Source organism: Oncorhynchus nerka, linkage group LG7 (assembly GCF_034236695.1).
Source record: "Oncorhynchus nerka isolate Pitt River linkage group LG7, Oner_Uvic_2.0, whole genome shotgun sequence".
Classification (NCBI taxonomy): domain Eukaryota; kingdom Metazoa; phylum Chordata; class Actinopteri; order Salmoniformes; family Salmonidae; genus Oncorhynchus; species Oncorhynchus nerka.
Genome location: NC_088402.1, coordinates 34,084,567 through 34,107,926, shown reverse-complemented (window position 1 = coordinate 34,107,926; position 23,360 = coordinate 34,084,567).

Sequence of the window (23,360 nt, the reverse complement as noted above, 5' to 3'; positions counted from 1 at the left end):
GGTGATTTCAAGTGCCTACAACTGAAACCCATTCAATGAGTTTAAATAAAACAACTGGTTAACCATTAAACCAGGGCAGAACTTTGACCTTGTGTGAATGATCATCTGATCACGCTTGTGTGATGTTGGTGATAAAACACCTGAAAGCCAGGCCCAAGGAGGAGGAAGTGTACACAGGGGCATGAGTCTTGCCAGTAAGGAAGCATTAGGCGGCCACACACACAGGTTCACACTGCACTTAGCCCAGATAGATCTAAGCGAGTTCTTAGGAACAGTTTTACAGGGCTTGCCAATCAGAGAGTTCCATTGTCACCTAATTGTAATATTCAATAAGCTTAGTCCTGGGTTAAGGACATGCAATTTGAACCCAGGTGATTGAATAAAATAAAACCCTTTAAGCACTGTTTAGTTTTTAGATTGCTGTGAAATACATCATTTTAGTTTGTTTGTTTCATATGGTTTGAATTATTATATATTTTTTACAATTTCATTTAGAAAGACAGTAGCATAGTTATAACATTCTGGTCATTAGCAGCCAGCCACTGAGTCATGAATGGTGCAGACTGGTCCATATTTTGACCCGAGATGTGTAAAACTGTGTCTCTCATTGGCGCCATTGTCACGCCCTGACCATAGAGAGCCCTTGTTTCTCTATGGTGTAGTAGGTCAGGGCGTGACAAGGTGTTCTAGTTTAAAATTTCTATGTTGGTGTTTTGGTTTGGTTCCTAACTAGAGGCAGCTGGTAATCGTTGCCTCTAATTGGGGATCATATTTAAGTAGCTATTTTTCCCACCTGTGTTTGTGGGATATTATTTTGTGTTTGTGCATGTGCACCACTTAGTCACGTTTTGTTGTTTGTTTATTGTTTTGCTTAAGTTTGACTTTATAATAAAGATTTGGAGCTCTTGGTCCAGTTCTATAAGGAGAGTCAGAGATTAGTCTGCAATTTCTTTACAAGCAGCCTATGTCTCACAGCTAGCGAAACTAATAATATTATTTATTATACAGTAGGTACAGTTTAAAATAAGAAACAGGTTCATTTCATCTTGTGGTACACAATGCAAGCCTCAGGCCACCAACTATTCTCTGAGCAGGAATGATATGTAACTCTCCAGTGCGTGACATCCCTGACCACTCGTTAAAACCTGTTAAGGCTACCCCTGACTACTGCCCCTTCTGGAGGAATTCGGTACCCATATAAAACATGATACATTTTTGTCAAAAGTTGCTAATATATGCATATAAAAAATATTATCGAATAGAAAACACTCTAAAGCTTCTAAAACAGTTTACATTTTGTCTCTATGTAAAGCAGAAGTGTCAGGGCATGCATTCTCCCAAAGTCTCTCTTGTAATGAAAAAAGTTGCCACCACTTTGACGTCATCGTATACGCACTTACCAAGCAGTTACAACCCTGGGAACAGTTTCTACGTCTTCAGCGCAAAGCCTGCTTTCGATGAGGCGTGTAACTGTGAGAATCGCGCGCTCACGAGACGTTCAGCGTGCCGTAAGGTCTCGGTCACGCCAAAAAAAAGTGTGCCCTATGCGCGCTCTGCAGTTTCTCTCACTTTTCCTCAGGATCGATTAAACAACGTGTGTGTGTCTGTTCGCCCTCACGATTGCTGTAGACCTTTATAACATGTTAACCTCTTCAGTCGACCCTCTACTTTTTTGAACATTCTGTTAAAAATCGCGCAACATTTCAGCGCCCTGCTACTCATGCCAGGAATATAGTATATGCATTTGCTTAGTCTGTGTGGATAGAAAACACTCAGACGTTTAAAAAACTGGTTAAATCACTGCTGTGGCTTTACCAGAACGGCATTTACATCGAAAAGCACAGGAAAAACTGATCACTGAAAATGGGAAAATATATCCATGCGCTACTTGATCCCATTGATAAAGGTGAACCACAATTAATTGACTGAGGTTGCAGTACCTACAGCTTCCACACGGTGTCTAGAGTCTTGTCATTTCCCTTCGAGTTTTTTCTTGGTCAAACACATGCAGGACACCGTATCTAATCCGGTCTAGGACCGGATATTTTCGTTGAGTTTCTAGCCGGACATTTTTCCAGACGGACAGCTAATGATCTTTACATCGCCTCCTGATGAATTTTATCGCTTATTAACGTTTACTAAAAAGTTGTTTACTTAAAAGTTTACCTAAAGTTGCATTACAAACGTATTTCGAAGTGTTTTGTGAAAGTTTATCGTCGACTTTTTGAATTTTAAAAAATGACGTTACGTTTTGAAACAATGTTTTTTTAGTTTATCACACAGTCTACATATAACGATATCTAGGCTTTATATGGACCGATTTAATCGAAATAAAGACCCAAATAGTGTTTATGGGACATCTAGGAGTGCCAACAAAGAAGATGGTGAAAGGTAATGAATGTTTTCTATTTTATTGTGCGGTTTGTGTAACGCCGAAATGCTAATTATTTTGTTTACGTCCCCTGTGGGTCTTTTGGGGTGTTGCATGCTATCAGATAATAGCTTCTCATGCTTTCGCCGAAAAGCATTTTAAAAATCTGACTTGTTGCCTGGATTCACAACGAGTGTAGCTTTAATTCGATACCCTGCATGTGTATTTTAATGAACTTTTGAGTTTTAACTAATACTATTAGCATTTAGCGTAGCGCATTTGCATTTCCAGAGCTCTAGTTGGGACGCAAGCGTCCCGAGTAGAGGGAAGAGGTTAAGGCTTAATTATGAACATAGTTTGACAAGTTCACTCGACATATAATATATACTTTCGACGTTTCGGTGCGCATCCACTTGAAATTTGCTAGTTTGAGAACCGAAAGACACAGACTTGAAAACTGAACGCTAATTTGGTGAGTATTAACCCTTCCAGGTCTTCTGATGGAAGAACAGCAACGGTAAGGGAATATTTATGTGTAATTTTGGGTTTCTGTCGACTCCAAGATAGAGGAGTCATTATGCTAAATGGGAGCGCCGACTCCCTATTATAGCCTAGTGAACGCAAAATGTAACGTTAAAAATAAATGTAACACAGCGATTGCATTTAGAAGAAGTGTATCTTGCCATACATATGTAAAACATGCATATTTAGTCAAAGTTTATGATGTGTATTCCTTGTTAGCTGACGTTATCTGCCGGAGCTATTTCATTTCTCCTGACATTGCAGTAGCATTTTTTGAATGATGCATAATTGTAAACAGAGATTTATGGATATATATTGCAGATTATTGAAAAAAAAATGAATGTACTGTGTAACATGTTATATTACTGTCATCTGATGAAGATTTCAAAAGGTTAGTGAAATGATTTTTCTTTTAATCCTGCGTTTGTTGATTGCATATTTTTTCCTACTTGGCTATGCTAATGAGGTATGTCTGCAGTGGTGGTTGGACATAAATATGTGCTATGTTTTCGCCGTAAAACATTTTAGAAATCTGACTTGCTGGGTAGATAAACAACTTGTTTATCTTTCATTTGAGCTATTTTTCTTGTTAATGTGTGGAGGTTAAATATTTTTAGGATTATTTCTTGCGTTCCATGCGGCACCTTCCAGCTGAACGTGGGGGGGAAAGTTCCCAGTTGGGTCTCAAGATCCCTGTAAGGTTAATAGCAAGTGCAATAAAACATACACTACCGTTCAAAAGTGTTGTGTCTTTGGCTATGCCAGATTAAGTGATATGACATGCTATTCTATAAAATAATTTCTCTGTAATTAATATTACCTGATTAAGCTAATCAGGTAGATAAATAACTAGAAAGTCGGGGCACCACAAAATAATGTTTATAGAGCTGTTATCTTCCAAATAAACTCTTAAAGACCTAGTAATCTTTTACATCAATAGCAATCAATATTAATCGTCACCTTATTTCAGTCTCATCTGAACATCGTAGAATTCTTGAAATCTTCACGAACCCTGGCTAACAAGGTGAATCAGCAATACAAACTTTGGTGTAATTATTTATTTACTAAATACCTAAATAATCACACAGAATTACATCAACACAGAATGGATATTATGTCATACAGAAAACGTCCCTGGTGAACGGAGCCGACATGATGGCTGGTAACACAAAGGAAAGGGGGTTGGGTTTGAGTGAAAGAGCAGGAAGACTGAGGGACAAAGGGAGAAGCTATGCTATCGTAAATACAGTATCTTATGCATACTAAATTACCGCCCATTTCAAAAAGGAGAATGCAATAAATATTTACTCTGGCGTTTCGATCGTCACCTTCACATTGAATCACGATACTAATTTCGTTAGGTTATTATCTGAGCCCTTTTAACGTAGGACTGTCGTCCACACGTCGTCGGAACAGAAAGTACTATTTTCGTAAAGGGCTTATATAGTGGAGGGAGAGAAGGGTGTGTTTCATAGTTTATAACCAATGTCCCTTCACAGGGGCGGGCCACTGATTGAGCAGAGCTTTAACCTTATGAAAACCCAATTCTCTCATTTGGAAGCTAAAATTACATTTAATCTTTTCACAAATAGTTTCAAATGTAAACATTTAAATTGCACAACAATTCCATGTGAATCTGATAACTATAATGTGTAGACTTTCCAAGATACAGTTTATGTCATCTTATCATTAATAAGAATGTCTCAGATGGCAACTGAACTGACATTATATTCATTAAGTCCCAACGCATATTTTGAACTGGTTGGATTCCCGAAATATGTTTCCTTTCGCCCCACCTTTTGATGTTACCAGACTCTATATGTTTAACAAAGGCTCTTCAAGAGTCCTTCTGTAGAGTCAAGAGAGAGAGACAGGGAAGGGAGAAAGGTATTTATCGGGGTATTTACCCCCAGGCCAACGCCATGACAAAAGTTTGGGGTCACTTGGAAATGTCCTTTTTTTTGGCCATTAAAATAACATCAAATTGATTTGAAATACAGTGTAGACATTGTAAATGAATATTGTAGCTGGAAACGGATGATTTTTTATGGAATATCTACATAGGTGTACAGAGGCCCATTATCAGCAACCATCACTCCTGTGTTCCAATGGCACGTTGTGTTAGCTAATCCAAGTTTATAATTTTAATTGATCATAAATAATTGATCATTAGAAAACACTTTTGCAATTATGTTAGCACAGCTGAAAACTGTCGTCCTGATTAAAGAAGCAATAAAACTGGCCTTATTTAGACTAGTTGAGTATCTGGAGCATCAGCATTTGTGGTTTCGATTACGGGCTCAAAATAGTCAGAAACAAAAATGTACTTCTGAAACTCGTCAGTCTATTCTTGTTCTGAGAAATGAAGGCTATTCCATGTGGGAAATTGCCAAGAAACTGAAGATCTTGTACAATGCTGTGTACTACTCACTTCACTGTACAGCGCAAATTTGCTCTAACCAAAATAGAAAGAGGAGTGGGTGGCGCCGCTGCACAACTGAGCAAGAGGACAAGTACATTAGAGTGTCTAGTCTGAGAACCAGACGCCTCACAAGTCTTCAACTGGCAGCTTCATTAAATAGTACCCGCCAAACACCAGTCTCAACATCAATATTGAAGAGGCAGCTCTGAGATGCTGGACTTATAGGCAGACTTGCAATGAAAAAGCCATATCTCAGACTGGCCAATAAAAATAATAGATTAAGATGGGCAAAAGAACACAGACACTGGGCAGGGAAAGATTGGAAAAAGTGTTATGGACAGACAAATCTAAGTTTTAGGTTTTTGGATCACAAAGAGCAACATTCGCGAGATGCAGAAAAAATGAAAAGATTCAAAAGTCTCTTGGCTCTATTTTCTGACCTGTTAAAACTTCTTTGGGATGGGGGCAGTATTTTCACGTCCGGATGAAAAGCGTGCCCAGAGTAAACTGCCTGCTAGTCAGGCCCAGAAGCTAGGATATGCATATTATTAGTAGATTTGGATAGAAAACAGTCTGAAGTTTCTAAAACTGTTCGAATGATGTCTGTGAGTATAACAGAACTCATATGGCAGGTGAAAACCTGAGAAAAATCCAACCCGGAAGTGGGAAATCTGAGGTTTGTAGTTTTTCAAGTAATTGCCTATCCAATATCCAGTGTAAATGGGGTCAGAGTGCACTTCCTAAGGCTTCCAGTAGATGTCAACAGTCTTTAGAAAGTTGTTTCAGGCTTCTATTGTGAAAGAGGAGCAAATAAGAGCTGTGTTCAGCCTGAAAGCCATTAGTTGTGTCTCACGCGTAGCCGTGAGCGCGACGGTCGTTCTCTTTTCTTTCTAATGACAACGGAATTGTCCGGTTGGAATAGTATTGAAGATTTATGATAAAAACATCCTAAAGATTGATTATATACATCGTTTGACATGTTTCTACGAACTTTAATGGAACTTCTTTGACTTTTTTCTGGACTTAGAGCCCGCGCTATGTGCATTTGGATTAGTGAACTAAACGCGCGAACAAAAAGGAGGTATTTGGACATAAATTATGGACTTTATTGAACAAAATGAACATTTATTGTGGAACTGGGATTCCTGGGAGTGCATTCCGATGAAGATCATCAAAGGTAAGGGAATATTTATAACGCTATTTCTGACTTTTGTTGACTCCACAACTTGGAGGGTATCTGTTTGGCTTGTTTTGGTGGCTGAGCGCTGTACTCAGATTATCGCATGGTGTGCTTTCACCGTAAAGCTTTTTTGAAATCTGACACAGCAGTTGCTTTAAGGAGAAGTCCTAATCCTATGTATAAATCGAATTGAATCAAATCAAATCAAATTTATTTATATAGCCCTTCGTACATCAGCTGATATCTCAAAGTGCTGTACAGAAACCCAGCCTAAAACCCCAAACAGCAAGCAATGTAGGTGTAGAAGCAGTCTGTATGTTTTTTTGTGACTAGGTGCTGACCTAACATAATCGTCTGCTATGCTTTCGCCGTGAAGCCTTTTTGAAATCGGACACCGTGGTTGGATTAACAAGAAGTTTATCTTTAAAATGGTGTATAATACTTGTATGTTTGTCACACCTACAACTTGTTTGTTCATCAAAACCCAGCCCTTTCACACCACCATCAGCTATTGCGCTCATAATAACGGCTGTGAAACTAGCAAAAATATTTCTGACACGCCCATGACCTATAGTGCTACCTCCAGCGCTTAGGTTTACCATTGTGTTAGGTCTAAAATCATGTAATTTTCCCTTCTACCAGGACAAAGTATGTTACAGGACCAAGTACCTTATATTAGCTCTCATACAAAACGTGGTTTGGAATTTTAGATGTTGCTAGTTATTTGTTTGAAGGTAGTGCTGAGCACCCCCAAACCCACTCTGCTTATGATTCACCTGAAATTCAACACTGAACCAGGAGGGGGTAGAGGTAAACATTATGCAATTTTGCATATTTTAACACCTCGTTAGCATGCTGTTTAAGAGAAAAGAATACAAGCAATATTGCTGAAATGATTATAAGTCGCTCTGGATAAGAGCGTCTGCTAAATGACTTAAATGTAAATGTAAATATGTCTTTTTGGCACACTAAACAAGCAGTTTGTAAAAGTTTCCCTGTATTTGGGGGCAAAACATCTGTGAAACAAGCTGTAGTCCATTGCGAATATCTGTTTGTCTGTTATTTTTTTTAAATGAAACAATGTTGTGTTTGTGTGCTGCTTGTCATTAAATAATGTATGGCTGTATTTTAGGCTACAGCCTAGAATATGTGTTCATATGAGCAGAATATTATACTGAACAAAAATATAAACGCAACATGCAAGATTTCAAAGATTTTACTGAGTTACAGTTCATATAGGGAAATCAGTCAATTGAAATAAATTAGCCTCAAATCTATGGATTTCACGATTGGGAATGGGCACAGCCATAGGTGGGCCTGGGAGGGTATAGGCCCACCCACTGGGGAGCCAGGCCCAGCCAATCAGATTTTTTTTTTTTTTTTTTTTACCACACAAAGGCTTTATTACAGACAGAAATACTCCTCAGCAAAGGGGCACAGAATATGGGCATTCAAAAGGAATCTCACGGCCAGTATGGAGATCAAACAAATGGGTGGGTGCTGTTATCATGACCAGTGAGCTGAGATAATGCGGAGCTTTACCTAGCATCGACTTATAGATGACCTAGATGACCTAACTGACTTAACCAGCCCAGCTTGTCAGGTGGGGCATCGTGGCTCAGCAAGTGCGAGCAAGTAAGCTACCAAGTAAGCTAAGATGATAGCCTGGCCAGGGCTTGAGCCTCTACATTGCTCCATGTGGTCTCTACAAACAGCTGGGGAATTAGTTTAAATGGTAGACTGCCTGCTTAATATGCGAGAGGTAACAGGCTTGATGGCTGCATTCTCCAATACACATTGTTTTGAGGACCCAAGACAGCTCCTGTTCAGTGTGCCTGCATTTCAGTCTTGTGACAACCTACTTTGATGTAACAATGAAGTAGCAATGTCAGCCTAAAAACATCAATACTTTCTGAAGAAGAGGGCAGCACACAAAGCTTTGGCCATGCTCCTGGTGGTCAAAGGGGAGATTGTGTTAGAACCAACCTCATGCTGAAAACCAGAAGCAAACTAGGGACCTTTAGCTCTTTAGTTTAATGCTCTCCCAACTGAGCTATTTCAGCGAGCCGCTTTGCTTATGTCAGTGGCACCTTTAGGTACACCCACAAGTGGCACAGAATATGGACACTCAAAGGCATCTCGTGGCCAGCACGGGGACTGAACCCGCGATGTTGGCGTTATTAGCACCACACTAATCAACTGAATTAACCAGTCCAGCTTGTCAGGTTGGGCAGTTGTTCCAAGTCTGAACTTAGTTCACTGGATGATTTAACGTGGTTGTTCTTCAAGCCTTGGTGTGCATATTGCAAATTAAGTAATGACCTTTGAAAACCTGAATCTAGTGATAATGGAACAAAATCTGTGAGATTTTACTAGTTAGAGATGATATGGCCAAAGGCTGATGGAGACTGCATTATACTTTCCTCCAAATCTGGAGCGTATGCTTGGACCATGGGCTCTTACTGTCCCTGTCTGTCCTCTTTCCCAGGAAAGGTCTTACTGGAGCGTATGTTTGGACCATGGGCTCTTACTGTCCCTGTCTGTCCTCTTTCCCAGGAAAGGTCTTACTGGAGCGTATGTTTGGACCAGTGGGTAAAAGGAAGTGGGTAAAAGGAAAAAGGGATACGTAGTCAATTGTACCACTGAATGCATTCAACCCGTCTTAATCAGAGAGGTGCATTGACCACCTTTGTTGTTTTCTTTTCCGAGCCATCTAGATTCAGATTAATATTTTATCCAAGTAATTATTGGTTACAATTGGGTGGCCCAGTAGTACCACACAGGGGCGCAACTTTTTTTTGAAGTGGGGGGATAAACACTCCAAACAAACCTACCCGACCATGCGGAAGCGTCCACGTGGCCCTAAAGCACACCGTTGCCTCGTTTTGTATCACATTCCAATGATAAAACTGTGTGGGGGAAAATGTCAATTTCAGTGAAAGTTGCGCCCCTGGTACCACGTCAAATTTGGTAAACCTAGGTCACCTGATTCCTTTGGCTGTGGAGTCTCGAAATTGAGCTCAGGTGCATCCTGTTTCCATTGATCATGTTTCTACAACTTGATTGGAGTCCACCTATGGTAAATTCAATTGATTGGATATGATTTGGAAAGGAAAATGTCAGTTCATGTCAGAGCCAAAACAAGCCAGGGGGTTGAAGGAATTGTCTTTAGAGCTCTGACACAGGATTGTGTCGAGGCACAGATCTGGGGAAGGGTACCAAAATATTTCTGCAGCATTGAAGGTCCCCAAGAACACAGTGGCCTCCACCTAGACCTGGCCACCCAGCCAAACTGAGCAATCGGGGGAGAATGGCCTTGGTCAGGGAGGTGACCAAGAAACTGATGGCCCATCTGACAGAGCTCTCGAGTTCTTCTGTGGAGATGGGAGAAACTTGCAGAAAGGACAACCATCTCTACAGCAGTCCATCAATCAGGCCTTTATGGTAGAGTGGCCAGGCGGAAGCCACTCCTCAGTAAAAGGCACATGGCAGCCTGCTTAGAGTTTGCCAAAAGACACCTAAAGGACTCTGACCATGAGAAACAAGATTCTCTGGTCTGATGAAACCAAGATTGAACTCTTTGACCTGAATGCCAAGCGTCACGTCTGGAGGAAGCATGACACCATCCTTACAGTGAAACATGGTGGTGGCAGCATCATGCTGTTGGGATGTTTTTCAGCAGCAGGGACTGGGAGACTAGTCAGGATCAAAGAAAAGATTAATGGAGCAAAGTACAGAGAGTTCCTTGATGAAAACCTGCTCCAGAGCACTCAGGACTGCAGACTGGGAAAATGTTCACAGTAAGCACACAGTCAAGACAATGCAGGAGTGGCTTCAGGACAAGTCTCTGAATGTCCTTGACTGGCCCAGCCAGAGCCCAGACTTGAACCCGATTGAAAATCTCTGGAGAGACATGAAAATAGCTGGGCAGCAACCATCCCCATCCAACCTGACAGAGCTTGAGAGGATCTGCAGAGAAGAATTGGAGAAACTCCCCAAATACAGGTGTGCCCAGCTTGTCGCGTCATACCAAAGAAGACTCGAGGATGTAATCACTGCCAAAGGTGTTTCAACAAAGTACTGAGAAAAGGGTCTGAATACGTATGTAAATGTTATATTTCACTTGTTTTTTTAAACATTTGCAAAAATTTATAAAAGCCTGTTTTGCTTTGTCATTATGGGGTTTTGTGTGTAGACTGATGAGGGAAGAAAACAATTGAATCAATTTTAAATTGAGCATACCCATGAAGAAGCCATGGAATGCTGGGGGGGATCCTGCCCACATGCTAGAACGCCCCAAATGGCGGACTGCAGTTGCACACTGTTGCTCAGGAGAGAGGAGGTGGATGTGGTAGTGCCAATGAGCAAGGCAGCTCCTAAGGGTCTGATATGGGCAGTAGTGGTTCAGAGATGGCAGGAGAAGTGGAACAGAGACACAAAGGGCAGGCATCTACTCCAAGTAGAGAGGAAAGTCTGGGAGGGGAGGATGGTAGGAAGAGACAAGTGAGGAGGCCATCTTTACAAGGCTAAAGTTGGGACACAGCTGGCTGAATAAAACATTAAATATAAATAAATAGGCGTGATTACTGAAAGGAAGCAGAGACAGGGACATGTACTAATCAGTGGAGGGTTATCACAGTTTACCCCCATTTTTTTATTTTTCCCAACAGTTTACCCTCCTTTAGCAGAGAAAAACTCCCTAATTATAGGGAGCATTCATTTTTTATGCGTGAGCAAGACAAAGGAAATGATAGTGGACTACAGGAAAATGAGGGCCGAACACGCCCCCATTCACACCGACAGGGCTGAAGTGGAGTGGGTTGAGGGTTTCAAGTTCTTTGGTGTCCACATAACCAACAAACAAATTATCATGGTCCAAACACACCAAGAAAGTTGTGAAGAGGGCACTTTTCAGTCCGCCTAAGCAGACTGAAAAGATTTGGCATGGGTCTCCAGATCTTCAAAAAGTTCTACAGCTTCACTATCGAGAGCATCCTGACCGGTTGCTATGGCAGCTGCTCAGCATCCGACCGTAAGGTGCTACAGAGGGTAGTGTGTACAGCCCAGTACATCACTGGGGCCAAGCTTCCTGCCTTCCATGAACTATATACTAGGTGGTGTCAGAGGAAGGCCCAAAAATTTGTCAAAGACTCCAGTCACGCAAGTGAGACTGTTCTCTCAGCTACCGCGTGGAAAGTGGTACCAGAGCGCTAGGTCCGGTAGGTCTAGGTCCAAAATGCTCCTTAACAACTCTTTCCTCTTTCAGTAGGAAAGGGGATCAATGTGAAGGTGTGAAGGTGAAGTTTAAGTGTTGTAATTCTGGGAGGGAGACATAGGGCAGCATTTGGTGGATGCCAGGTGCAGATAGATGCTACAGAGGCTCAATATAGAATCAGTCATGATGCAGAGACTGTAAGATTGTTGGAACTACAGTGTGGAATGATGTTTCCATGGCTGCTCCTGTACTAAGTGGACCCAATGTCGGGGCTGGAAGTTAGTGGGATTTATTATTTTTTAAATTGTATTTGCTTTGTTATACAGAATTTGGCAGACCATGAGTGGTCGCACACTCCAGCACAGTAGGTAGCGGCATTTGTTTATGTCATAGAAGAAGGGTAATATCATGCCTGTTTGGCCCTGTATCTTCGGACGGGTCCACGGTGTCTCAGCCTCCAGTATTTATGCTGCAGTAGTTTGTGTCGGGGGCTAGGGTCAGTCTGTTATATCTGGAGTATATCTCCTGTCTTATCCGGTGTCCTGTGTGAATTTAAGTATGCTCTCTCTAATTCTTTCTTTCTCTCTCTCGGAGGACCTGAGCCCTAGGACCATGCCTCAGGACTACCTGAAATATTCAGGATTGTCTAAATCTAACTAGCTTCAGTTGGCTTCACATTCATCCATGTCACAAAGGGTGGATATTGATCAAACACATGCCGTTAATTCAAACCAGGCTTCTAACTGCATGTGCCTGTCACACGTGGACAGCCCAGCGAGTCAAAAACTGATATCTTAATTAAAACGATGCTCACTAACTCTATCCTGATTTGGGACATACCCCCTATTCCTCAACTGTGTGTGTATGTATGTGTGTGTGTGTGTGTGTGTGTGTGTGTGTGTGTGCTATGAAATGTACAAAAACATATGGGATTTACTCAGGATATAAACTGAATGTAAGTAAGACTGAAGCCTACGCTATGAATGGTTTCCACATCCATCGGGTACCCTGTCTGGCAAAATAATAAAATGCCTTGGAATTACTATCCCTACCTCTATTGAGGCCATGTATAAAACTAAATATACTGAATTAATTGAGGTGATAACCTCTCACTGTAACAGGAAAGGTGTAAACAATTAAGATGAGTATTCTCCTCAGACTGCTATTCCTATTTCAAACGCTATCTGTTCTGGTCCCAGAATCCATATTTCAATAATAACATTGTCTAATTTCAAGGTTCCTATGGCAAGGTAATAAACCGAGGGTGGGGTACAAAACACTCAACTGCCAAAGGAATCAGGTCATCTATCAGGTCACCACTTTACGTGGTACCAGGGACGGGGGGGGGGGGGGGACATGTCATTTTAAAATAGCATTTTTGTCCCACCAGTTTTATAATTGGAATGTGATACAAAATTAGGCAATGGGATGCTTTAGGACCATGCAAACGCCTCCGAGTGGTTGGGTAGGCTGTTTGGAGTGCTTATTGGACTGGATGAAAAAATATATATTTTAAAAAATGATGTCCCCCCCACTTCTAAAACAGAAGTTGTGTGAGGCCACCTGCCATTTATTTTACTAGGCAAGTCAGTTACAAATAAATTCTTATTTTCAATGATAGCCTAGAAGAACAACTGATTTTTAACTTGTCTGCTCATGGATTTGATCTTGCAATCTTTTGGTTATAAGTCCAATTCTTTAACCACTAGGCTACCTGCCACCCCAGCTGTAGTGGGCAGTACAGAGGAGGTGATGGTCAGGATCAAAATGGTGAAGGCTTGCCAGTACCCCTGTGGCGTAGTGCAATGTAAGAGAGAGAGAGTTTGTGTGTGTTGTTTTAAACACATTTTCTTCAATTCTACACATTTTGCCAAGGGGCTAAGAGAAATTAAAGTTTAAAAGCTAATTTCCTGCAATTCTAGTTATTTTGCCATTGGGGCTGAGAGACATTGCCTTTTTAAAGCAAATTTACTGCAATTCACATTTTGCCATGTCTTATGTTGTGTTATAACATAACACAACAAAATCAATGAGGACCCAATGCCATGGCATTTTTGGATTGTCACTGACTGTCTAGTTTGTATTTTGGTGATTTGTTAGTTTTCAAAGATGATCTAATTTTAAATATATATATTTCTAATAGATGGTGCTATTATAATCTGATTTTGGTCGTTTAAAGCTGCAATATGTAACTTTTTGGGAGACTTGACCAAATTCACATAGAAATATGTGTTATAAATCTGTTATTCTTATTGAAAACAGCTCTAAGAAGCGTTCTTAAGTTGAGTTTTTGCTTCTTTTACTTACGGTTTTGTACACCAGCTGAAAATACAATATTTTTGTATATGGAAAAGATGGTAAAACAATTCTCTACACTAGCTTGTTTTGTCACAAACTGAAATTAGGCAATCTATTACAGTTTTAGCAACCATGAAATGGCAGCGATTCCTGCACACCGATAGTGTCCTTGCACATGTGGTGCATACGTTTGATAAATCCAATGCATGTACCACACAGAACGCACTGCAACTGCCTCTGCAGCGCAATGCCGTAAGGCAACGCAGTGTTCCATTGGAAAGGAATGTACTTCTGGTGTACCAAAATGCAATGACACTGTCGCGCAATGCCGTAAGGCAACGCAGTGTTCCATTGGAAAGGAATGTACTTCTGGTGTACCAAAATGCAATGACACTGTCGCGCAATGCCGTAAGGCAACGCAGTGTTCCATTGGAAAGGAATGTACTTCTGGTGTACCAAAATGCAATGACACTGTCGCGCAATGCCGTAAGGCAACGCAGTGTTCCATTGGAAAGGAATGTACTTCTGGTGTACCAAAATGCAATGACACTGTCCCGCAATGCCGTAAGGCAGGGGTGTCAAAGTCAAATGGACGGAGGGCCAAATAAAAAAATCAGCTACAAGACGAGGGCCGGACTGTTCGAATGTTCATTGAAAAATTTTTAAATGACGCATATAGTCTAGTGAACCTAATTGAACCTACTGAAAACCTAACAAATATATTACAATATGATCAGATAAATAAAGCAATATTTTCTTATGGCTCTGTCAGTAATCTTTAATTTTCAACAGACACAAAAGACAAATTTCCTTTATATAAATATCCCCATAACATGAACATTAAATGAAAGAAACCGGTATTCAAGGCACCATCAGTAGACTATATTTTCTATTTTAGCAAAAGTGGGCTAAATTTACTTCAAAGAAAAAACAATAATAGCAATTTTCTATCATCCACTCAACTGAAATATTTTTAAAATATAATTGGATTGAAATACAAAAAAATAAAGTGCAAAAATCTATTAATCAAAAACAACACTTTGTTTAAGGAGAAGTAACATGCAGTGAAAACAAATATTAAATTTTAACTTTTAAACTTGAACTGAGTAAAAACTCTAAATATGTGATTGCACAGTAATGTTCACTTGTTTGAGGTTGAGGGTGATACTTGGTGGTGTCCCATCTTTTCCACAAGTTCATCAATGTTCGGGGTAAGGCTCTGAGCTGAAGAAATCCTCAGAATTGAGTGGAGGTGTTCAGCAGTAAGTCGACTTCTGTGTGATGTTTTGTTCAGGTTCATCAAAGAAAACAATTGTTCACACAGGTATGTGCTGCCAAACATAGACAACGTTTGAGCAGCCTGGATGCGCAGCTGGGGCATTGTGCCGGGGAGGAAACGGGCGAACTCCGCAGCACCCACTGCCGCATATTTTGCCCTCAGTGCATCATTGCATTGGAGGTCAATCAACTCCATTTGGAGGTTTGGTGGTGAGCTTTCCACGTCAACAGCAAATGGGTTACCGAGCAGTTCCAACCTGCTTTTTTGTGCTTCAAAGTCAGCAAATCGGCGTCGAAAGTCAGCGGCAAGCATACCTATTTTATCAGCCAACTGTGTGCTCGGGAACGCACTGGTAGAGAGCTTCTCTTTCATGGTCTGGCAGCTGGGAAAGTGGCTCAAATTTTCTTTCCGCATCTGCGTCTCCCACAGAGTCAGTTTGGTTTTAAATGCCTTCACTGTACTGTACATATCAGAGATGACACGATCCCGACCCTGCAGCTGCAAGTTTATTGCATTCAGATGACTCGTAATGTCACACAGAAAAGCCATTTCACACAGAAACATTTCGTCTCGGAGTTGTGTTGTGTCTTTCCCTTTGCTGTCCAAGAACAGACAAATCTCCTCACGAAGCTCGAAACATCTTTGAAGCACCTTTCCCTGGCTTAGCCATCGCACCTCTGTGTGATAAGGCAAATCACCATGCTCCGTTTCTAACTCCGTCAGAAATGCCTTGAACTGGCGGTGATTCAAACCTTTGGCTCTGATAAAGTTAACTGTGCGCGTGATGATGCTCATTACATGCTCCATTTTCAAGGCTTTACCGCACAACGCTTCCTGGTGTATGATACAATGATAAGCTGTCAGCTCACCTGTCGCGTTTTCCTCTTGCATCTTTTCCCGTATCTTCGCCACCAGTCCGCTCCTGTGTCCACACATCGCAGGTGCTCCGTCGGTTGTCAAACCCACGAGTTTTTCCCAAGGCAGCTCCATCTCATTTACACATCTTGACACCTCTTCATACAAATCATGCCCCGTAGTTGTGCCATGCATAGGACGTAAAGCCAAAAACTCCTCTGTCACGCTTAGGTTGGAGTCCACTCCGCGGATGAAAATTGACAACTGGGCAATGTCAGAAATGTCGGTGCTCTCATCCACAGCCAAGGAATATGCAATAAAATCTTTCCCTTTTTCACAAGCTGCTCTTTTAGATTGATGGACAACTGGTCTACTCTCTCGGCAATGGTGTTTCTGCTCAGACTCACATTTAAAAAGAGTTGCCTTTTTTCTGGGCAAACTTCGTCACAAACTTTAATCATGCAGTTTTTGATGAAATCCCCCTCCGTAAATGGCCGGGCTGATTTAGCGATCTCTTCTGCCAAAATAAAACTGGCCTTGACAGCAGCCTGGCCTTGTGATTTGGCTTTTTTGAACAGAGCCTGTCGAGATTTGAGGCCTCGTTTTAATTCCTCTGCCTTTTGTAGCCTTTGTTCCATGTCCATATTCTTGTTTTTGTCCGCGTGTTTCGTTTCATAATGTCGTCTCAGATTATACTCTTTCAGTACCGCCACACTTTCTCCACACAGAAGACACACAGGTTTTCCAGCTACCTTCGTGAACATATACTCCGACTCCCACCTTGTTTGAAACCCCCGGTTCTCAGTATCCACCTTCCGTTTTGCCATTTTTGATGGGTATCTGAAAGTTAATTTTACTGTGATGCTGACGACTGCTGTGCCAATAAATATTGAAATGAAGCAGCCTACTGCTCGGTGCGTCACCTTTGCATTGTGGGAAATGTAGTATTGGTGCGTGTAAAAGATCTGCGGGCTGCCGGCTTGCTGCGGGCCGGTTCTAATAATAAATCAAGATCATCCCAGGGGCCGTAAAAAACCTTCTTGCGGGCCGGATGTGGCCCGCGGGCCTTGACTCTGACATATGTGCCGTAAGGCAACGCAGTGTTCCATTGGAAAGGAATGTACTTCTGGTGTACCAAAATGCAATGACACTGTGGCGCAATGCCGTAAGGCAAAGCAGTGTTCCATTGGAAAGTAATGTACTTCTGGTGTACCAAAATGCAATGACACTGTCGCGCAATGCCGTAAGGCAACGCAGTGGTCCATTGGAAAGGAATGTACTTCTGCTGTACCAAAATGCAATTTATACTGAACGTTTTGCTATCCCGGTGCGCCGCTGCTAAATCCATAGACTGAAACATTGTCTGAATGTTTGCATTTCCCTGTTATTTTATACCGCATTTCTGTGTTATTTTGCTTTAATATATCCCTCCATTTTATATCTCTATGTTATATTTCCCACTTTGTTAACCTCTGCCACTACAGGACATCGGCAGTCTCCTTGTTTCCCCGAGGAATACCCTTATTTTTACCTGCCTCACAATCCACTGACACTGTTTCACTCCCTGCTACCAGTAATCAGTAAAAAGTGATTCATTGGGTTGAAATGTATTTACTAATTGGATGTGATTTATCTGTTCATTTACATTTGTTGTGGATAGAAATGTTTCTTCTTTAGGGAGAGTTAACCAAATATTACATTTCAGGGATCTGTTCATTGTGTTGCTGTTGAGCACATTTTTTAGATTAGAGGATTTTTATGTGGTGATTTTAAGACACTAGAGTGCTGTGTGTTAGACATATTTTGGTAGGCTATTTCTATAACTCAGGTCCAACTAATTATAATAGGCTAATATTTTTGTTATAGGGAAATGTGTATATATATTCTTAATGCCTATAGAATTAGCCTATACAGTCTGAGATTGGTTTGGATGCGGGTTTGATAGAAAAGTCACGGCTGTGTAGGCCTACCGTCCAGAGAGTTAAATAAAATATGATTAATTAGAGAGAAGTTGTCCTGATATTTGTTATACCTATCCATGCCATACACAATCAATAAATCGGCAGGCTTTCCGCATTAGGCTACAATATTTTCTCCAGATAAGCCTAGGGCAATCCACTGCATCATGTAGGTAGCTCATGAGTGTAAGGGTTTTCTCTTCTGAGGAAGGGGAGTAGTATGAAGTAGTATGAAGGATCGGAGTAGTATGAAGGATCGGAGGACCAAAAACGCAGCGTGGTAAGTGTTCATGTTTTTTAATGAATAACGAACACTGAACAAAACAATAAACGTGAAGTAAATCAAACCGAAACAGTCCCATGTGGCACAGACACCGACAAGGAAAATAAACACCCACAACTCAAAAGTGAAACCAGGCTACCTAAGTATGATTCTCAATCAGGGACAACGATTGACAGCTGCCTCTGTTTGAGAACCATACTAGTCCGAACACAGAAATCCCAAATTATAGAAAAAACGAACATAGAAAACCCACCCAACTCATGCCCTGACCATACTAAAACAAACACATAACAAAGGAACTAAGGTCAGAACGTGACAATGAGGTTGAAGTTTGAGGAAGCTTACAATTTATCATACGATTTCTACCTGTGCCTGTCAGTTATAATTATTTGTATATGTGCATTTTCGTGGAACAGTTTAATTTTAATAATAACATTTTTGTTTCTCAAAATTATTTTCACGTGATTATTAATCCTTAATCTGAATTAAAATTACAATCTAAAAATTCAAACTCAACTAATGCAAGAGCACCAGGTTTTGCCGTATGGACACATTGATACACTGATCCATTGGCAGCTAAAGAAATTAGCTCAGGCGCGTGCGCTCCCTCACTCTTATCAGGACAGAGAAACCACACACATGCTCCTTGCTCACATGGAGCACTCCAAACAAAATACAATTAAAACATTTATAACTCTTACATGATGGTTATGAAATAAACCAAAACTTGTTTCTCACAAGTGTAGCAGGTTGTGAACTCTGCAAACAACGTTTCCACTCCAAGAATGTGAACGTTAAAGTACTGTAATATGTGGGGCGTAGAGCGTTGGGCCCTCCTAGGCCGTCATTGTAAATACGAATTTGTTCTTAACTGATGGCAAAAACCAACAAAAAAAGCCAAATTACGGGATTAACGGTACATTTGCTAGGCATACTGATTACATATTTAATGGGGAATTGGTAGGAGAAAGCACAGCACATTCTGGAGCGCTGAGTCCATGCATTCTGGCGACACCGCCATATCTTCGCCACACACCCCTCCCCTTTTTCTTGTCTTAGTTTGAGTTATACTTAAGACACATTATCTTCACACATTTTAGATGCAGTGACAGCCGCAACTCAATTATCAGCTAGCCCTATTGTCACGCGCACTGGCCAAATTGCTGACTTTCGAAATAGGCATAGGCCTATGTACTTGTGATTTTTTTGTTAACCTTTATTTAACTAGGCTATTTAACTGTTATTTACAATGACTACCTACTCCCAGTCAAACCCTCCCCTAACCCTCACCCCGTGATTGGGACTCCTGGTCATGGCCGGTTGTGACACCACCTGGGAACGAACTATAGTCTGTAGTGACGCCTATTGCACTGCAATGCAGTGCCTGAGACCACTGCACCACTTTGGAGGCCTCTTCTACAGGAAGTATACGAACAGTGCACTGTGCACCCGATAACTTTCCTTTCTATTTTGTAAATTGCTGGAACCAGAGATCAATATATAATGACGAGATGCGCATGTCTCCGCCCTAACAATGCGAGTCCTCCCAAAGGCGGGAATGCAGGCGACAAGTTTAGGTCTGCATATTATGCTCATACGAAAGCATTGAGTTTATTCAAATTTTGTCGATAGTGAGCCCTCTCGCTTCGCATCTTCCTCTCTGCTGAAACTAATGAGTTTAACAGCGCCCAACTGTTTTACTATATGTATCCCATGTATCTGATGCTGATTTACCAGAAAAAGTATGACATACCATACTCCATTTATCCAGACAGCATTAGATATATAATCTACACATACCGAGGCAGAAAGGCGTTCTTTCGCTTGCTGGTATGCTTAATCTGAGATTGATGTATATTTCTGTTGGCGCGGGTCTCTGTCAAATTCATAAATGAGGGGGTACGATAGGGAGGGCCAGGGCCAGTGCTAGCGTGCTAAATGAACACTCTACCATTTAAACTAATCTCTCAGTTGTTTGAAGTGGCCACAAGGAGCAATCAAGAGACTCCCGCCCACTAGTATTTATTTGCTGATCCGCGATGGCTCATAACAATTGACCCTCCTGGCAAGCGGACGGTTAGCTCATTTGGTTAAACATTAGAGTGTGGTGCTAATAATGCCAAAATCGAAGCATAGATCCCAGTACTGGCCACGAGATGCCTTTTGAGTGTTCATAGTCTGTGCCACTCGTGGGTGTCCCCAAAGGTGCCACCGACATAAACCAAGAGGCTTGCCGAAATAGGTCAGTTGGGCCAGCATTATACTGAAGATCTAAACGTCTGATTCAGTCCCGGGTTTCGGCACATGATTTTGGAGGTAGGTTCCATCAGAAGTTCCCCTTTGACCAGCTGGAGCATGTTCATAGCTTCGTGTGCTGCCCTCTTCCTCCGAAAGTAAGGATTGGCCTACTTTTAAGGCTGACATTGTTAAATCATCGTCACTTCATAATAGGTTGTCACAAGACTGAGCTGCAGATACCCCTTCAGGTCGTATGACAGTATGACCACAAGACGCTGCAGTAAATATAAGAAACAAGACAACGAGCTGGTGAGCGAAAAAACAATAATAACAAAAAATGTTTGGAATTGCTTTTCCGCATAGAAATTGTGGTTTTGAAAAGGTGGGCAAACATTTTGAAACCCTGGGAAAGAAAATAGAAGACGTGACTACTACCATCCAGAACCTGGACACTACACTTAAGACAGCAGATGGCTGAGTGGGTGAACTGGAAGACAGGTGTGCTACTCCCGAAAGACCTCTCTTTCACTCTCCAAACCAACAATATTTCCGTGAGTCATGACAAATGTCAACATTTAGAATCGAGAGGAAATAGTGAGAATATATGGAGTACCAGAAAGCATGGAAAAATTAGATATGCAAAAGTTCATTGAACCCTTTACAAAATAACTATTGCATCTCCCACGCGGTTTGAACCTGGGAGTTCAGCACATACACAGGGAGCTAGGTTCACCACCCATCGAGCCCCGTATGCCACTGAGGTCCATCGTCCTACGATTCCTGAGCTATCAAACCAAACAACTGTCCTCCACACAGCATGGCAAGCTAAAGAGCAGATGAGCCAGGAAAAACTGGTGTCATTTGACCAACGAAAACAGAGAATATGCTGAAATCAAGAGGCAGCTGAAGAAGCAGCACATCTGATTCCAGTCACCTTTCCCCCGCCCACTTTAAAGTATTCCTGCAGAGTGGCTGCGGATAGTCAACTTGGGCAACACAATCTCACACTCAATTCGTACAAAAAGTATTTCAGCAGATTTTGTGCACTTTTGCTTGTTTTTGTGTAGCTTAATTCATGTGAAAATACACACATTTTTGTGCTAATTAATTCGTAGGAAAATACATTTTTGGGGGGCAAACTTTGGAAAAACATATTTTGAAAGTTATTACAGCAATGCGTGATGGGCAATGGTATTCTGCATTGCCTTTTTTGTGACCCATATATATTAAAATAAAATAAAAACGTGTTCACAACCCAATATTTTTAATCAACCAGGTTGTCACTTAAATAATTATTATATAATTATAACCTTATATGCAATGGTGTCTGAGCTGTACACATCCAAGGGCCAGCCGTGCTGCCCTGTTCTGAGTCAATTGCAATTTTCCAAAGTCCCTCTTTGTGGCACCTGACCACACGACTGAACAGTAGTCCATGTGAGACCTGCCTTTTTGATAGTGCTGTTAAGAAGACAGTGCAGTTTTATTATGGACAGACTTCTCCCCATCTTAGCTACTGTTGAATCAATATATTTTGACCATGACAGTTTACAATCCAGGGTTACTCCAACCAGTTTAGTCACCTCAACTTGCTCAATTTCCACATTATTCATGACAAGATTAAGTTGAGGTTTAGGCTTTAGTGAATGATTTGTCCCAAATACAATTATTTTTTATTTTGAAATATTTAGCAGTAACTTGTTGCTTGCAACTCATTCTGAAACTAACTGCAGCTCTTTGTTAAGTGTTGCAGTCATTTCAGTCGCTGTAGTAGCTGACGGGTATGGTGAATCATCCACATACTTGACTTTACTCAAAGCCAGTGGCATGTCATTAGTGAATGTCCTTCCCTATAAGCGTGCTGAAAGTCTGTTGTCAATTGGTTTACTGTAAAATAGCATTGTATCTGGTAAAACACAATTTTTTCAAAAGTTTACTACGTGTTGGTAACAGGCTGATTGGTCGGCTATTTGAGCCAGTAAAGGGGGCTGTACTATTCTATTCTTAGGTAGCGGAATTACTTTGGCTTCCATCAAGGCCTGAGGGCACACACTTTGTAGTAGGCTTAAATTGAAGATATGGTAAATAGGAGTGGCAATATCGTCCGCTATTATCCTCAGTCATTTTCCATCCAAGTTGTCAGACCCAGGTGGCTTCTCATTGTTGATAGACATCAATAATGTTTTCACCTTTTCCACACTCACTTTAAGGAATTCAAAATTACAATGCTTGTCTTTCAGAATTTGGTCATATACTTGGATGTGTAAAGTCATCGTTTGTTGCTGGCATGTCATGCCTAAGTTTGCTAACCATGCCAATGAAAAAATGATTAAAGTAGTTTACAAAATCAGTGGGTTTTGTGACGAATAAGCCATCTGATTCAATAAATGATGTAACTGAGTTTGCCTTTTTGCCCAAAATGTAATTTAAGGTGGTCCAAAGCTTTTTACTATGACTCTTTATATAATTTATCTTTGTTTCATAGTATAGTTTCTTCTTCTTTTCTTCTGTTTAGTCAAATTATTTCTCAATTCGCAGTATGTTTGGCAATCGGTTGTGCTGCCAGACTTATTTGCCATACCTTTTGCCTCATCCCTTTCAACCATACAATATATAAATTCCTCGTCAATAAAATCTAAATCAATTGTCATATGCGCCGAATACAATAGGTGTAGACCTTACAGTGAAATGCTTACTTAAAAGCCCTTAACCAACAATGCAGTTTTTTTTTTTTTTTTT